The 20,204-nt window shown below is 31.5% G+C and overlaps 1 protein-coding gene across 1 annotated transcript in view; it reads right to left on the bottom strand.

Annotated features, from left to right (window-relative positions):
* LOC118182922 (frequenin-2-like) overlaps positions 1-20,204 on the bottom strand; it is a 534,041-nt gene that overhangs the window by 121,830 nt on the left and 392,007 nt on the right. The window lies entirely within an intron of this gene.

Below are 20,204 nucleotides of genomic sequence, written 5' to 3'. Positions count from 1 at the left end.
AATACTGCTATTTAAATTTAACATCAGATTCGTATATTTAAAGTATTTTAAAAAACAATTCTGACTAATTAATACGAAACGATTGAGCAGCAGTTAATTCTTGTAGCAAAATCATCCTGAAATGCTATTTACCCGAGGAAGCACAAAATGGTTAGTTCAAATAGCTTTGAATAATTACATACGTGATTAAACAGATAATTCACATTAGATAAATTCAAACTGCTGGCAACATATTAAAACATTTTCGTGGCAAAATTTCAAACGCCAAACGTCAAGACGCGACGCAAACTGCAAGTTTGGTTTGTACTACAAGGCTTCGCTTGCTTTATTACATATCTCGATGGAAAGTAATGCGTGTATCATGCCTCCAGGTGACAAATAATGCATATTTTCTAAAACCAGTAACTCCAGTCTTTTGAAAAACCGCTAACATGAAGCAAACTCCCCATTGCCGAATTGTTTCCTATCAGTAGTCTGAACACTTAAAAGACATTCATATTAAAAATAAACGTAATATTATGAAGTTGTAATTCAGGTTACTGAATTCGCGATACAAGAATTTTGTAATGTATGATAAAGAGACTAACGACTAATTATCTCTTGAAAAGTCTGAAAACCATTGATTAGTTGTCTAAGGTTGTCGTTCATGGGATGTTAAAATGTACAGACCATAGCTGAAAACAAGAAGACTAAACATCTCTTGAACAGTCATTCGTAGATGTGTGGATAAATGTCTAAGTCCGGCCAATTGATGTAGATAAATAAATTTATAAGAAATTAAAAACTTTATCGAAAACAATCGAACAATCGAAAAGTTTTCAATGCGAAAATTTGCCCTCATACCATAATTTGTCAAACATGCATGAAAGAAAAGAAAAGTCTCTGTACAGTACGAGTCCCTTTAATTAAATTTATGAAATAAATGTTTCTAAAGACAACTAAACATACCCAGGTTTATAATACAAAAGTACAAAATACATTTCACATATAAAGAATCAGATAGGATAATAAATTAAGATCAATTTCAAATATCCGCTTCAGAAAAGTTAACATTCAAAATTTAGCATTTAACAAAATCCAGCTATTTTATGATTTTTAAAACCGGCGTTTCATCATCGAAATAACGTTGTTTTAGAAGGATTCATTTTAGCTAGAGCATCATTTTTATGTTGAATCTCTCCTGGACTTCTATGCTTTTATCTGTTCCACCAGATAATATAAATTAAAGGACATTAAATAAAGAAAGATAATCTGCGTTTAGGCAGAGGGTTGACAACCTCAGCCTGCCATGCTGAAAATACTTTGTAGCTCTGTGTCTCCAGCTGGGGATTAACTTTGATAAAAATTACGTCAGTACATGCACAGCATCCTAGCCAAGTTATTGGGATTTAAATTTAAACTTTAATATGTAAAAGATTTAATAATTGTTGTCCGTCTAACCTGCAAGAAGAAGCAGAAATTAATTTTGTTAAAAATGTACTTTTCAGTAACTTCGAGCTGATGAGAAAATAAATGGCTTAGTTTGATTATATTCTGCTTGTATTACTATAGAATTTTAGCATTCTGAATTTTATGACGATAATTTTTAATAATTTCTATAGAACTCTAAATGTGTTAGACTAAACTAAACTGAGTTTAACGTTACTGTATTATTCAAATAGACAGCATCCCCCCCACCAATTTAATACTTCATATCATGGGAACTTTCGCAAAAATGTTTTTTGATAGGCTAAAGAACAAATTTGGAATTTAATTTCCTTCACAAAAGAGACGTAAAAATAAAACAAAATGCATAATGGCATACAAAATATCATGAGACAATATTTAGCGTGGTTTTGATTTATTTATTGAATCAATCCTTCTGGATCAAACGTTCAAGATACAAATGTTTATGCAGACCTTTCAAAATACTCTTCAGTTTCTTATTCTTAGAATGCGATTCCTGCATATTGGTTGAAACTGTAAATTTTATAAGAGAGCGAATCATGAACAGGGCAAAATTATAATCAATATCTCATACATAAGGATAGTCATACATGAAGCTCTTACATTTTTTATGCTTTCGATATTTAGAAGACAGTTCTATTGGACTCGAGAAAAGAAGAAATGTCTTTTTTCATTCACTCTTCTTTGCTGATTTCCTTTTGTCAGGATCAGGATTGTCACGTAGAAAAGGGATATGTCCCAAATATGCTTATAGTCTAGGTTTTTATTTTTTATTGTTTTTTCTGCGTATTATATAAATGCAAAAGGTTCTCAACATATTCAGAAAGACAAAGTGCTTTTTGTTGGCAGCACAAAAAGCATGAAAACCCACTTTTACGTTTCTCAAGAAAAGATGATTCTCTCCGATTTTACATACTAAGTTTTCAGGTGGCTTCCCGTACTTGGAAATATTTTACTTTGAATTTAGCTACTGAACCTGACGTATATGCCTAACTCCGATTGCTCGTCTCCCATGAAAATTTGTTTGCAACAGATAAAATTTCATGTTTATGTAAGGTACGAATTTTATTTTGACAAAAACTGTAATATATAGATAACAGTTCAAATACATACACATTTTAACCTATATTATATGTATTTTAAAGCAGTTAAAACATTATGTAATTTATAGACTTTTCAAATAATGAAAACATTACTAAGCCATTATATGTATATCAGAGCAGTTATAAATAACAGTAGAACTCCAACTATCCGAATCAATTGAGACCGAAGCCCATTCGTATAATCGAAAATTCGGATAACTAGATTTTGTCCAAAGAAAGGGTCTACGCACACTTTAATTAATTATATATTGAAAATGGAAGAAAAAAACTATTTTTTTAAAAAAAAGAGATTTTTCATTAAAATGAAAAGGCAATGTTACGTACATGTTATACGGCTATATGATCTTGCGCTCTTTGTCCACATAAACTAATCTAGATCCTGCTAATTAATCTGGCGACTTCTCGCGTGAAAGAATACCAGCACAGAAGAAATGTGAAAATAACCCTTTATTAATTTCGACCATAAACCAAAAACACGTACTTCGTGCTTTACAATAGCATAGATAAACTGCGGTGGAAACTAATAATTGGAGCGCAATAAATCCAAATAAAAAAGAGTATTGCTGGTATAGCGGCTCATTCCCGACATATCTACACCGTTTTGGAATTGCTGAAAGCGATACATGCGAGTATGGATAGCAAGGCAATCCTAACTGCTTCGCATTCTCCTGCGAGTTTACAAAGAGACACCACCCGTCCAAGCCTTCAGAATCATACTAGATAAGAGTGGGCATTGCATTTAATGAGGCATAAAGGTGCATTAATCAACATATTTCATTACTGCAGTACACACAGCTGTTAATATACACTCACATGTGCGTATATTTTGAATAGTTCATTCAGTTTTCATCCTACAATCTTCGTAACTTACTATTGTAAAATTAGTATTGTATTTTTAAAAAATGTTTCATTATACTGTATTTAGTAGTATCGGTGAATACATGCAACATCAGTACTTATATTCTGCTTATGTACTGTTTTTTATATATTGTTATACTATACATTGTTCTACTACGCAATTATGTTCAAACATGTCTGTATTTAGATACTTAATTTTAAATTTATACTTTAGTTTAAGTTTTCTATTATCTGTTATAACCTAACGTATTACTGACGCTACCCATATTAATTTGTTAATAACTGTGGCATTTATCTCCATAGAAACGCCGTTGATAATGCATGCGATTTATGTACAGTAACTATGTTATGTGACAGGTAGTTAAGCATTTAAATACTTGGTTTGTTTTATACTATGTCTACCGAACGTGTGTTTAGTTACACTGTATACTGTTCTTACACTATGCAATTATATTCAAACATGTCTGTATTTAGATATTCAGTGCATGTCTTCTACTATCTGTAATAAAGTATTACTGAGGCTATCCATATTAATTTTTTAATAACTGTAGCATGTATCCCCATGGAAATGCCATTGATAATGAATACAACCTATGGGCAGTAACCACCTTATGTGACAAGTATGTATAATAGCATAACGGTTTAGTAACGTCTGATCATTGTGAATTATTCTTAGGAATAATTCCACGGAAGTATCCACAAAGGCACGATGGTATTTTCCTAGACCTTTGGAGTCTCCTCTTTTACTTTTACTATGACTATGGACTCATTTAGTGATTCAAACACGAAGACATATTATTGTCAAAAGTAATTCCCCCGACGAATAATCGTAGCATTCCTATGCAAGGTGGCTAAGCAATAATAACCTACCCTGTCCATGAAACTCTTCAGTGAAAACGAATAAAGCTATGTCTGTCGGTCCTATCCTGTGATTCTTCCACCCAAGACGTATTATTCCGCATAATTTCTAGGACGGAAGCTTGCTCCGTGGCGTATAGCGTTGGTATAGCACTTTGAGTTACGGCTATTCTAGGTTGACTCGACAATCCTAATAGACGTGATAATTATTCAAAATGGCCAAGAGACCTATTAGCGTAACAGCAAGGTCAGAAATGAAACTTGCGCTGGCTAGCTCTGAGTAAACTCCAAGGTTCACCCGTTTAAATATTCACTTCGCTTAACTTTAGATTACACCCTAGCGAGGGGAAATGTAGTGTTCAGGAAAGGTAACAAAAATTTGAATAAGACGTTAGTTAAACTGAATCCTACATAGCGTACTGTATAGTATTTACAAATGCTGAAAATCATTGCTTGCTGAACATCTCGGTCAAAGTAACCTATTTGACTGTATTCATCTATTTTGGGGCAGCCACGTTGTGCGTCTGCGTGACAATCAGAAGTTGCATGTGGTCACACTCGGGCTGACACTACAGCGCAGTTTCAAGGCCGGTAAATGCTTCACTAGTTGATGATTTCATGTTTGCTTCAACTTCAACATTAAGGTCCTCTTCCTCGACACTTTCCTTTCTCATATCTTCAAAAATTTCATCATTTAGAATTCAAAACTCAGGGTCTGACGAATCGTTCTGTTGTATCCTTAGCAGTAACTTCTAAACATCCAGGAATGTTCAAAAGAATGTTTCTTAATTCCTCAAGTGACACGTAATCCTCATCTTCTCCTGTCTCTTCCCTTTCCTTTTCTTTAACTTCTTTTTACATTTTTTCTTTTTCACCTTTCTCCTCTCTTCAGTTGATTATAAAAAATTCTGAAATTTTGAAAGCAATTCGGGTAATTGGAGCTGTACTGTACTTGAAGTTGACCTGAATATAATATATTTAATATGAATATTAATATTAAACTTGTTAATAAATATTGTGTAGAATATTTGAGTTCTGTATTTTGGCATGTGGACACAATCGCAGACATTTGAGAAATTATTTCCATGTAAATGTTATATTTCAATATTTATAGATATTTGATGTTTAATAACATAATTACCTTAAAGTACCCAATAATCTAAAAGCGTAGATAAAAGTAACAATTTATATTCACGAAATTTTCCCATAATAGTTTTACATTTAAATCAGACATTTTAATAAAAAGCTATTTTTAATGAGAATAAAAAGTTGACGGACATGTGCGTATGAACTTGTAAACCCTAAATTACATTAAGTTTTATTTCCTCATAAAAAAATTTATATGCTATTAAGAAGTCCTCTCACAGATAGATTTGAGTGCTTGCAAAATATATTTCTAGTATTAATGGGTTTCGTAAGTTATTTAACTCTTGTTGCTGTTTAGAAACAATGTGAATTTAGTCATAGTTCATTTCTCACTGCTGGCATTTGTATTGTTGCGTGCGTACGGGTTCGTTATGAAATGAATGCACAAGTCCGATGAAAAATGAACAAAAATTTATTATTTTCACAACAAATATGATTAAATTTCCTCAAATTATCGTGCAGTATTACAATATCTCACAGTAGTTATCTTTTAACTACTCAAATGTCCAATAGAACGTAATTTAAAACAGCTAAAGAACGCTAATCCGCGAATTCGCTACAATCAACAAGAGCTGTTTTTTAAACAACAACAAACTAAGCAACTACGAACTGAGATGTTTTCCTCCTTTTATAAGATTTTAAAATCACGCGCTAGAATTTTCTGGTACTTTCTCGAAATCAAAAAGAGGTATTTATTTATTTAATGCACGCGCTCTTGTATTTTCAATTTTCCGGCTTAGCTTTCTTTTAATATTCGTCACGCGCTGCCCTGCGCGAGAAATAAAACATTGAAATAAAATAGCTTTTTAAATACCAAAATCGTAACAGTATAATAAGCAGTAAAAATAAGGAAAATGATCTATACATCAGTATTATGCACCTGAAGTTTTACTAATAATAGGACATTTTCTTGACCAGTATCTAATCAGACTGAACTTTCTTCCAAGAATCATATGCTCCACATACTTCATCTCCTTTTTCCATAATATATCTCATACTTTTCGTTATGCCTTATTTTGTACTGTCGATCTTGGAACACCTCCAATAGCAATTTTTCTTGAGGTTCCTGCTCTTGGAAGTATGGCTATGTTTTTGGATGGTCCAGAAAAGGTTTCCAGTAATTACTGTTGTACCGGTTGTAATAAATTTAAGAGAATAAAAATAAAGCTAATTATATTCAAAACAAATTAGAGAAGTACATTTATGGCATAATTGTTCAGTGAAATTTCACACAATAGGAAATCCTTTTGAGCGTAAATCACAATAGTGAATCCTATTTTCGACGACTTGACTGAAATAAAGAATTGTTTTCTATAGAAGGCATTCTTCAGTTGCTTTCGTACTTATGTGGTCTAACAAAATGTTAACTTATCGATTGGCAATTCAAAATTCGACTCTACGACTATTTTTATACCTAGTTTCCTAAAAAATTGATGAACTAAATTATTCGGCTGAATGCTTTTCACGCTTTTGCTCTAGATGTCTTTACGTAAGCGAGATTGCAGGAAACTAGGCTTGCTTCCTGTGCTGTCGTGGGATCTGAAGGATACGTATTAATTTGGAGTTCCATAGGTCATAAGTACAAATTTGAGCAAGGACTCCCTCAAAATTTGCAATTACATCTTTCTATAAGAGTTCATGTTTTTTAATTAAATTACCTTTTCTTCAGCGAAAACAAATTCAAATTAATTAAAAATCTTTAGAAGCAAATTCAGGTAATTTACGCTTTATTTAAAACTGTAATTTTGTCCAATTATTGGCCGAAAATATATGCTAGAACTCCCCTGATTGAAGTACTTTGCTCTAGCTACCGTATACGCTCAGCTTTAGGTTTCAAACTTAATATTCATATTATAATAACTACTTCGGTATTTTTGTATTTATGCTACATATGCTGTAAAAATTTTATATTATTCTAACCAATTATTTTTAGTTTAAGAAACTTTCCTTTCCCTTCTGATTTTAATTTCCTGCAGAATGCAGTATATGTAAATCGAAGTGGGTTCAGAAACAGTATTTAAGTAGCAGAAGTTAAGAGTTTTGGAATTGAGCTAGTTCTGAAATTGTGCCGCGTATCTAAAAGTAGATCTGTAGTTGAAGATATGGGTGCTAGCCACTTATTTCAGCTTATATTGATATTGTTAGCTTTGCTGTATGCAGCCGATCAAGTGGTTTGTACTGAATAGGAGCCAATCATGTAGCTAAAGTTTAACTCATTTTGATTGTGAATACTATTTTGTGTTCAAGTTACTAAGCTGCAAGTGTTGGTTATATCTGTGAGCCCCGGGTAAGTGCATTTTTGTTCCGTTTAATTAAACTAAAAAGATTCCTACAATTTTTGTCTGCAGTCATCTGTTCTTCCAAGACCTAGCGAGAATTCGCTACTTCGTATTTCGACAGGGTCTAACAATTTTTACTCTCAAAACACACAGGAAAATTCTACAATGCAATAAGGGATATGTTATTCGATTCAGACAATCCGAAACGTATTTTTAAAACACTATAAGCAAATAATTTGTGAAAATGCAAAAACAATATTGCGGAGTTCGATCCAAAATATGTATAATGCTCTTCGAAATTATTATTATTTTTTTAAAACTTAAATTATTCCACGTATGTACAGTACAAATTCAAAAGTAGATGCTTCATATAAAATATCTATTTAATATTTACAAGCTTTCTCTACATATCAGTCAGTATTTTAAAAATAACTTTTAATGTAGCATAAGTAATTATTAACAACAGTAGAAATTGATGATTATTTTTGAATAAGTTTAAGAATCATTTGTTCATATAATTTTTTTATTTAAAGTTCTTCAAAAATCTGTACTTCATTCGCTGCCATTCTCTTGCGGATGGAAGACGAAAAATACCTGTGATTGTTTTATTGATACCTTTTTGCCTGTGTAAGAATTTGCACTTAACTTTCTTATGATATATTTTTCTATTTAGGAGAGTTCGGTTATAAATAATATAAAAATTTTAGCAGAAGGTTTCTAATTAAAACTTAGTTGCAATCAAGGATACAAAATTAAAAAAAAAAAACTCATGGAAATCAAAATATCATATTTCGAACCGCAGCTATACATGGATTTTTGTTATTAATAATCATTTGCGAACTGTGAAAGGAAAACGAAGGAAAATAAAATAATTTGTTATTCAAGCTTGAATATAAAGTTAGGTTTTATACTCCAAATTGAAGCAATGAATCTAGTGATGATTAACCTAGATATGAAATAATAAAAATTACTTTAACAATATTTTATAAACTTTAGGTACGTTTAATGCATATTTTATTAGTTCAAACCTGCAAAGTTAGGAACTTAACAAATTCAAATAGAAGTACAAAAACTCAGCTATAGGCGAAATATGACAACAAGAATTAATACACTGAAACAGAGAACCAATGCAGTAGCTATTATGTTAAGGTAATGAAAATAGAAATAGCACAAAGATGAATGAGACTTTTCTTGCCTATTAGCAGCTTTCAAAGATTCGAACATAAGAAAGAAGATTCAAAATATTCTTTTTGAGCAATAAATAGATTGTAAATTTCATTTTTAAGTAAAACTGCTTAGACAAATCAAATGTTAATACATAACGATTCATCATACGTTCTTTCGCTTGAAATGAAATAACAAACTGGTGCTCATGAATGGGAAAATTGTATCATTTGAAAATTGTTTGAAAAATCATACAAAGAAAGAAAAAAACTTCATGTATTGCACCAAAAGTGAGATCAGCTTCTTCTGCGTATGAATGCAAATTAAAAAAATCTTCTGATATTATATTATCTTTATTTCTGTGCTAAAGTAGCGTTATTTCTGAACCGAGTGATGCCTTTTAGACATTGCTTCTGCTCACCCTCTCACACATGCATTTTAACAACACCTTTCGGCACCATTAACCACATATTTACAGTGGGAGGAGATCGTTATCTCTGGAAATGAAGGTTCTGGTGTAATTGAGGACTTAAGCAATGTCCCCAATGCATTACGTGGGCTTCCGCTTCGATTAAAGGGGACGAACACTTAGCATTTACCTATTAGTGTCAATCTGATGGTCTATGATAGCACTTTCTTGTCGTCAGCTGGATAATAAATGCTCTGGGCCTCGTCATTCCCTAACCACCGCCATTCTAATTTAGCGAAAGAATTTGGGCAGGAAAATGCCACCTATGACTATATAGGTCCAAGAAACATGGAAAATCTGATTGGGGATGCATACGATCGGTGTCTGCTCAAACATGCAAACTAAATATTACGTAAGATATATTTTTGTTCAGTAAATTATTTTTCTTTTTCGTAGCTTCTAATGTTTCAGTATTTATGTATTTGTTATGTGTATCTCTAATATACCTTTTCAAATAAAAATGATATTTTGTGTACATGCTTTGGAGGTTTTTCGAATTCATATTACAATCCCTGCGTTTATATTTTAAACACAGCGAGTGCACTATATCCCTGTGTTTAAATTTTAAACTACAGCCAGAACGATGTCATAACATTTCTTTCTGTTTTCTAATAGCTTCGAGATTTAGAAAATTTTTTTAGGTTCTTTGCATTTTAAAAACGCTTCGTGAAATCTCTGCGTGCAATTTACATACGTGATGAAATTTCGCGCTGACTTAAATGATAATGGAGATGAAGACAGGTGTATGATTACAAGGAACTGCCAACAGTCATGGACAATTCTAATTATCTCTTACCTAAATCTTGTCTGATCGTCTTGTATTACAGAGGGCATATTATCCAAAGTCTATAATAGCGCAGAACGAAAGGTAAAATGTATCCACTGCTACATGTAGCTCTAGAGAACACAAATTTACATATTTCAGGTACAATAAGTATATATAACAGATATACAATCTAGTTCCAAATTTAGCTTATACGTAGTTTGATTTAGGTGAATGTAAAAAAATTAGCTTTAGGCGTATTCCAATCTAGTCGTAAGCGCTTTCAGTTATTAGGATACACCATACAATTTATCTTTCGTATGCCCTTGTCTTCAGCATTAATAAATGCATAATAAATTAAATGAGGTAATCTTAAATAATCTTCATATATACATTTAATTAATAAAAGGTTCCTTTAATTATAACTTAAGATTCGGTTTCCTTAAAATAAGATTACATAAAATTCCAGTTATTTTAACAATTTGATGAAGTGTAGCAGTTTTATAAGGCATCTTAAGCTCTGTTATTTTTTATTGCAAGTTCAAAATTTATAATTGCTACTGTAAAGCTGTTTACGTAGCATTCATCATAATATGACAAAAGAACCATATCTACAGGGTTGCACGTGCCATTTTTTACAGCTGAAATAACAGATCCCATTGATTTTGATTTTTACATTTGTTTTAAATTTTTACCTCCTTGCATAAAGTAAAGAACGTATTGTAATCATGAAAAATGTCTGGAACAATTTTTCAAATAAAACATCCATTTTGCCTGCTCTCGAATTCATTTGAATTACTTCTTTGCCTGGCATTTCCATGCACGGATAGAAAATAAAGGACTCTTTTTCTCTTTTACGAAAGGATTGTAAAATAGATTTAAAACGGATTTAGAAGGATTTATTTTCGTGATATCTATACGTACATACGTATGTATGTATCTCGACTAACTCAAAAAAGATAAGACGTAGAGCGCTGAAATTTTGTATATGCAGCTCCTATAACGTTTACTTGTGCACCTCCTTTTTTTCTGCTGCAATCAGTGGCACCAATATACATATCTATCTATCTATCTATATATATATATATATATTTGTTTCGCCAATTTTACTGTTTGACACTTTACATATTCCATTTCCCTTTTGGAATCAAATTTGCTGACAGTTACCTTTAAAGAAATTATAAAATAATACGCATTCTCTTTCCCTTTGCCCAGTAACACTATCAATTCCCCATGCAGTTTTCCTATGATAGGATAATATTTTTTTATAAAATTACTAAGCATGCTTCGTAATTATTACACATATATCTATATATCCTTACCCTCTTACCCAGTTCGCTAAGCTCTGTTTTTATTTTCTTACATGTTGGTAAATTGTGCATTTTTTGTTTTAAAACAGAATCCATTATTAAGACACAATAACACGCCGAATAAATACTAATTCAGAAGACAAACAACAAAAATCAGCGTTATATTTACAAAATTTCCACAGGACTAGTTTCGATGGTTTTACCGAACCACCACACTCAGCTGCAAAACCGCAAATGAACAGGATAGGAAAAAATGATTAGATAAGATAAGAAAGCCTGGACAAGAATAAGCAAGTGGCGCCATCTGTTGGTGAAACCAGAACTAAAACATAAATTCTTTAAAGGCCGAAGGCAAATTTGGATTGGAATTAGGATCGTTAACTAGAACAGAAAGATTTTTATGAATGTGAAATGCCTCTAGAAAATCCAGTTCTCCAATGGAAGATGTTTTTTGAATAATTTTGGCAGCAGAAAAATTGAAAGTGTGATTTTCGGACCAACAATGTTGCGCAACAGAAGACTTCTGTGTTTCCTTTTTTCTAACATATGCCTCATGTTCCTTGACGCGAAATTTTAAGGCTCTCTTAGTTTGGCCAATGTAAATTAAACCACACTGGCAAGGAATCCTATAAATACCTCAAGAATTCATATCCGGAATGGGGTCCTTAAGTATGGAACTCGGAATTTTATTGATGGGAGAATAAACAACCCGAAAGTTAAATTTCTGCAAAATATGTGCAACTTTGTAGCTAATTGATGGAAAGAAGGTAATGACAACAGAATTTTTATTATCTCCTAAAACAAGAGTGCCTTTTAGTGTGTTGAGATGAGAATTGTTTAACTGCTTGATTAATAATGTTGGGTGAAAAGCCCCTGTCAATAGCTATTGCTTTTAAATAATTTAGTTCTTCATCAAGGGCTAGTTTGGAGGAGCAAACTTGAAGAGCACGGAAAACATAGGAATAAAATGAAGCTAACTTTTGTTTAGTCGGATGACATGATTTAAAGTGTGGTGGAAGGCAAACCGATGAAGGTTTGCGGTAAACTGTAGTACTGAAGTTGGATGTGTTACGTGTGACCAGAATGTCGAGAAACGGAAGAGAATTGCAAGTCTCAAGTTCAAAAGTGAACTGAATAGCAGGATCAATAGAATTCATTGTTGAAAGAACTTTATTTAAATCATCTTTATTACCTTCAGACAGGGTAAAAGTATCGTCTACATAGCGGAACCATGCTGGGAAGTTTAAAGATTCAAACAATTTTGATTCATAATAATGCACGTAGTTATCAGCCAGGATGGGACTGAGGGGGCTTCCCATGGCTAATCCCTCAGTTTGCTTGTAATATTTATTTTGGAAAACAAAATGTGTTTGTTTCAAACAGAGTTGAGTGAGAGAAATTAGCTCATCAATTTCGATGCAAGAGAAATGAAATTCGCGAAGTCTGGTTTCTAGACATCTTAATGCACCCTCCACCGGGACATTGGTGAATAATGATTTTACATCAAAAGAAACCATGAGTAAATTACTAGGAGAAATGTTTTTAACCTTTTTTACAAACTCTGTTGAATTTTTTATGGTGTAAATGTTATTGTCTAAGAGAGTGGAAAATCTAGAAACCAAATATTTAGCTAATGGATACGAGGCAGTACCTAAATTTGATACAATAGGGCGGAAAGGAATACCACTTTTATGAATTTTGGGAAGAGCATATAATCTGGCACAATTCGCAACAGATGGGATAAGCGAATATTTTAAGTTGCTTGAAATGATTTGCGAAGATTTGATCGCAGTTTTTATTTTTGACAAGTCTTTAGAGGTGAAGGATTTTATCTTTAAAGGTGAAGGATCTTTAGGGATCGGATTATATGGTCCTTCGTTTAAGAGTTTAGTGACACCATGGATGTAAGTGTTCTTATCCATGACGACTATCTAGCCACCTTTGTCGGCCTTTGAAATGATAATATCCGGGTTAGAATGAATTTCGCGCATTGTAGCTCTTTCTCTCGCAGTTAGATTTGGTTTCAAAGGTTTATTATTGAATTTCACATTATGAGCGATAAGATGCCTAATCATTTCTTTCTGTGAATCTGAAACTTTACTGAACTTGAAAGATTTTTCGATAGGAGCCAAAATCTTTAGAATCGAGGGTTTACAGGTTTGTGAGAAGTTAAAATTATATTTTAGAATTCTCTCTTGTTCTTCTTAAAGACTAACATTAGAAATATTAACTATTGGCTTGATGTTTACAATAGGAAGATTTTTTGAATTACTTGAACTGGAAGACTGTAAAAAGAGTGTTTCGAATTTAACTGCAAGGGTGTTTTTATGACGGTTAATTGAATTCTCCGTTCTAGACCAAGACTTTTGTTCAAGGGCAGTAAATTTTGGATATGATTTAACGAGTTCCAGATGAAGCTTATAGTGTTCATGTTCAATTTTGGACAATTGGTGACGTGTATCCCTTATGACGGACCGAAGTAAGGCAAGCTTGCAATTTAACAGAATTCTTCAAACGCGACTCGAAGGTTTTTGATTAGATTTGATTTGAATAAAATTGGGGATCAATTTTTTACATTTACATTTAAGTAAAAAGTCAAGATGATTCAGGAATTTTTGCCGTTTCAGGCGTAATTTAGTGAAACGATTAACGGATGAGGGCATGACAAACAATGCAGAAAATCAAACTAAAGTTTAGTTATAAATATAGTTATAAATAATAATAGTTATAATAAAGTTTAGTTATAAATAAACTAAACTTTTCCTATCCTGTTCATTTGCGGTTTTGCAGCTGAGGATGGTGGTTCGGTAAAACCATCGAAACTAGTCCTGTGGAAATTTTGTAAATATAACGCTGATTTTTGTTGTTTGTCTTTCAATTAGAATCCATTATGTTGTTCTTATGCTTCAGTTAAAGGTCTTATGCCTTAGCACGCAATAATTGTAGAATTATTAGCAATTTAAAAGTGTAATAGGCGCTAGGCCTAACCTGGCGGCTATTTCTTTACTTATGTATGTGTGTGTATTTAATTATGGCAAAGCACACTAGGGCTATCTGCCTAAGGGAAGGGATGCCTTCGTCTTTACATATGAAAGACTTAATATAGTAAAATAAGTCACAATTTCAGTATCTTCTTTACAAGTGGGATCAATCTTTAACTTTTTGTGCACCGAAATTTTGCCGTTGTGCCTGTTGGTCAAATTGCTTGTTTTTGCGTAAAAAATGAATTTTAATTGCAAGATTGTTTTTTAACTGTTTTCAGTTGCATTTATTATTTTAGATTTTTCTGCATTCTACAATTTTTAATGAAGATGTTTTGAGTATTTATGTTTTTTTGGATTACCCTGAAGTCAAAAATGAATTCATTGAATGAGAAGTATATATATAATGAAATTACAGGAAATAAGTTTAAATGAAATGCAACAAAAATGTGTAGATTTTAATAGCCTTTATAAGGAAGTCAAGTGGTGTTCGCATCAGATTTTTTTGAAGGAAAATATCTAATGTGATAACTTCTTTGTACGGACTATTAAATTATATACGCTTTTTCTGCCATTAAGTCAATTTCGTTGAATTTTATTCGATGTATCTCGCATTCAATCAATTCATTTATCACTTGTAATATTTATTTTGGAGGATATGTAATAATTTGGAGGATATGTAATGATACTTGTAATATTTATTTGGATTTATTTTATTATATTATATTATTAATATAATTATATTAATATTAATATAATTATTATTTTGGAAGGCAAGTTCAAAAATACTTTAAAAGCTCAAAACATCGTCATTAAAAATTCTTAAATTCAGGAAAACCTAAAATACCAATGCAGTTAAAAGTTAAAAAAAAAAAAAAAAAAAAAAAAAAAATTATAATTAAATTTAGAGTTTCTACGCAAAACAAGCAAATTGGCGAACTGGAAGGAAGGCAGATTTTTTTGCTGCCCAAAACTGAAAGTTAACTTTTGGTCCCACTGGACAAAAACGCACTAAAGTTAGGGCATTAACCAGACTTAATTCACTGTTTTTTTAAGAGTTTCAAATGCAACCAATGGCTGCCTCGTTAGGCTTAGAGCCACTTAAAATTTTAAATTGTTAATAACACCTATTGCCTACACCTATTGCATGCACATTAATTAAATGAAGTCATACAAATCTTAACCGAAACATGTCAGCAATATAACTGAATCACTTTTAAAGCAAAAAAGTACAATTCGCAACATGTAAGAAAAAAAATCTGGACTCACCGAGCCATGTAACAGAATGGCAATAAACATATATATATATATATGTATGACACGCCCTGTTCAAATTTTTCCAGTTTTTTCTGTAACGATATTTGGGAAATACAGAACAGATGTATCATAATATAGAAAGAGTTACCACATTTCAGAATTCAGCTTGATTATTCAGTTTTAATACATTTATTCCTAGTTGAGTGCAATGATTTCTTTTCGTTTGATGACTTAACTAAAGTCTCAAAATTGATTGCAAATATTTCGCGTGTGCACAGAGTATTGCCTTTGTGCTGGAACTTCAATTTCATATTCAGCAATTCCAGAAAACTTCCAATTTCTTGTCTCCAGATACAACTTTTCTATACTTAAAACGGCAACTTCGTCAATTATATTTATTTGTATTTTGAGTTGGGAATTTTTGTCATACGCTAAAATTTCATAAAATACTTCATGACAATTTCCATTTCGTTTTTTTTTTTTTTTTTTTTTCTGGATAAAACGCTGTAGTGAAGAAAACTTTCAGTAAAATCGATACTCTAAATTTCAATTCAATACATTTGTCAAACGATGTTTAAGGAAACCTCTGCTTGCTTTAAAGAAGTGACTACAGATTTAAAGTGCCAACAACCAACTTTGACTACACATATAAATCATATGCCTAAGTGGAAAAGTGCTGAGTCTAAAATTATTGAACGCGTTCCATCTTTGTCCTTTGAAACGAATGCAATTAAGAATACTATGTTGTGATGGTCACGAAATTAAAAAAGCAAAAATACTCTTTGGTAAGTTATGAATCATACATCCTGGACTCAGTGTCAGATGAAAAAAAAATATGAAAGCTTTCAGATTTTATATTACGTCCAAAAGAGCGTTGTTTTAATGTCTTCTGTTACCTTTATTTATTAAATATCATGTTCTTGGCACATAAAACCACATATAATGCAATGTAACAGCAATATCATAGAATATTTCAAAACACTATCTTTAGAATTTTCGATATACAATCTGGATTTATGAAGATAAAAATAAGTTTTCCCGTAAAGTTTTGCCATTGCTAGCTTTGAATTTGTTGAGTTTATTAATTGGAAATTCGTTAAAGTTTTAGAGAATGTAAAACAGATAACAAAACAAACTCGAGTTGCCAGGAGTACATGTTCGAGTAGAGGATTACGTTATTCAAATTTGATGGATCTAGGTACCATCGTTTCTTCCAATGCGAGAATCATGCATACACATTCGAGCAGATTCTTATACATTTAATTTATTTAAATATAACAGAGGGTGATAATATTTAGTGGCAACAATATGAAAAGTGATTCAGTACTTTCAGGAATTCAACCCAAAATGCTGTTTCCAGACTAATAGCCCTTCGGTACTAGCGTCGCTTTGGGCTAAAATGTAAACCCATCTACATAGAATATCATAATCCACAGTGTATTTAAGCCTTTATTCGAAATTCGTATGTTTTACAGCATTTTATTAGTTTTATTTTGATTAATATTTCAGGAAAATATTCTGCTTAATATACAAAACAACTTTTAACATGCTATATTTTGTAACTTTACCTAAAATTTTAATCACTTTGAAATCGTTTGTAATACTCATATTGGAAGTTTGTAAACTTATGTAATCCAGTAAACTTGCGGTGTATTTTATTATTGATTCTGGAATAGAATTTTTCATTATTTGTTATTTTTGCTGTTGAAAGATAACTTTTCTACATTTGCACTTACGTTACGTCAAACGTTCCCTCTACAATGTAATAATATATAATATGAACTGATCATCAATTATGTAATGTGCATAAGAGTATGCTGCAGCAGACAAATATGTGCAGGAAATTTAGAAATTGTGCCAAGAAAGCCTTTTAATTAATACCTTTCAATTAATAATTTTATTCTAGAAGTAATGAACTTATAAATAGGCTTATGGCACTAAGTGCCTCTGTGCACTGCATAAGACAATTCTCTTTAAACAAGAAGGGCTTGATTTATGATGCGCTATGTTTACAAATCTAGCATATATGAGTTCTTCCTTACGTTTGGCGCCTTTGATATTTCTATGGATCTCAGAACATTTTGCGTGCAAGAAAATTATCGTGGATTATGATTTTAGACGTAAATAAACGAAATACTGAAAAGAACTATTAATATCTGTACGATATTACGCACGTTTATTACCCACAAAAATGTAACAGCAAAATGTTGCCGTTTCGTTAGTGATTACACAAATGTTAATATTTACTAAACGGTAGCGGATCCAGTTTTGCGTGGAATAATTTCTCAACATTAGTCTCAGAGCGTCGCATTTTCAGGATTCGCGCTATCGTATGAAATCCAAATATTCAGACCAAAACAGTTGCAGAATAATTTTGCGTTTTAATCTATGATTTCCTGAAAGATCATAAGTGTCAGACTGGTAGCAGTTAGCAAAGGTTTCACATCAATATGTACATACATTTATTAAATGAAAAATTATGCTTTCTGAATGTACCGTTTGTTATCCTGTTCATCAAAAGGAATTTATAAAAATGTTTTTAGATTTAATGTACATAAAGTATCTAATCTACTTGGATATGTTTCATAATTCAATCTACATGTGTATTAGTTATATTCGATCAGTCGCATATCTATACCTTAAAAAACATTGGAACGATCAAATCTACTGAAATCGAAACGCTTCAAACATCTATTGACATGAAAACCTCAAATCTCAAAAGACATCAGGAAATTCTATACAGAAGAGAAAATAAAATTCTAGTTTGAAAAATAAAATAAAAATATTCCTTCGGAATTTCTTCCAGAAATCCCACTATTAGAAGCGGCTGAATGAAAATGAGAAGTCTTATATCCGAGACGGTAAAAGTTACCATCCGTCGTCATAGAAACCCAAATTCATATGGTTCTGCTATATCATCCATATGGTTCTAGCTGCTACATAATGCATCAAATAGACTTAAATCTAATTTCTGATCGAAGCTCATGTATATGTGAGCTACGAACACTGAACTATAATCAAGTTTCTTTCCTAACATAATAAAAAATGATTAGTGATAAATAGCAAAAGCAAATTATTATTGACAATTTTTAACAATTTAGATCATTGTTAATTATTTTATAATTTTTTTTCAATTAATTTCAACAACATGCAATTATAATAATAAAAACACCATCAAAATTTCAAAATGCTTAAGGAAAAATTTGAAATTAAAAACATAAAATGTATATGAACGAAGGCAATTTCAATCTAATTTTAGCGTTTAAATTAACATTTGAGAAAATTATTAAAGATTTTGCGAAAGCCTTCATGTTTCAAAAATTATTCTCCAAAATTTAGTAGTATACAGCATAAAAACTTATATATAATATAACCTCGGAATGAGAAAACAAAAGGCAAAAAAATATTTGTTGCGATGGTATTGTCTTATAAAGTGTTGCGATGTGGAATCTTAATGGTTTAATTGTCAAAGAAAAAGTCTTAGTTATTAAATGCATAGCTTTCATTGGTTCACTAGATTGCATGTGAAATAAATTGGAACAAATATTTTCCTCAAGAGGATATACTTTCTGTTTTACAATAATTCGTAATATGCGAAATTAAACAGTAAACTGTCGGAAGATTTTGTCTTGAGGAGTTAAATGTAGGCTTAAATAATTCATTCATTAGCAGGATACTTTTAATAATGATATTAAGTTAGATCCCACACATATGTGTACTTCCAGATACTCAGAAATTTAACTGTTAAAAAGCAGTTTTTTACCGTAATTGCGTTGGTAACTCCTAGGATTTACTGCAAAAGCTTGGTAAATGCCCCAAATGGAATCATATTATAGCATACTTAGGACTTTTACCGCTTTGGTAAAAGCTAGATTTTACCGGATTTACAAGGATACGTAGGATTTACAAGACTTCGGGCGTTTACAGTAACATGTATATATAATAGTTCAGATAGCTCAGTAATTAATTTAGTTCATGCACTAACTTCACTATTGTTTGGCCAAGGTGGAACTAAATGTTAACTTTCAATTTAGAGCACCGGGAATTTCATCTTCCTGCCCGTTGGCAGAATTGCTTGTTTGTGCGTATAAAATTAAAAATTTAATTGTAAAATTTATCTTTTAACTGTCTTTAAATGTATTTGGTGCATTATAGTTTTCTGAATTTTACTACTTTTAATCAAGAAGCTTTGGGTTTTTATGTATTTTTGCCTTGTTTCGAAAGGAGAATTTAACTGATTGAAAAAGAAACATATATCTAATGATATTGGAGAAAATAAGTTTACGCGAAGGTCAGCAAATTATATATGGTATAATAGGCCGTACAAGGATGTCATGTGGTGTGTATGTCAGATATTTTATAGTTCTATATTGGGATAATTTTTTTTATGCAGAAGCCACAATTAAATCAATATTATTATACTTGCCTTATATACAATAAGTTATGCAAAATTTTAATTACTTCAGTTTTGTTACTTTGGCTTTTACCATTTCTGATACTGCTGATAAGTTACTAAAGCCCTAAAACTGAAAATATTAATTCCACATGATGGATATATATAAAAGAATCA

This window comes from Stegodyphus dumicola, chromosome 1 (assembly GCF_044657685.1).
Source record: "Stegodyphus dumicola isolate Sdum_Otavi_A_Nest chromosome 1, ASM4465768v1".
NCBI classification, from domain to species: Eukaryota; Metazoa; Arthropoda; class Arachnida; order Araneae; family Eresidae; genus Stegodyphus; species Stegodyphus dumicola.
This window is presented reverse-complemented; position numbering and strand designations above follow the sequence as displayed.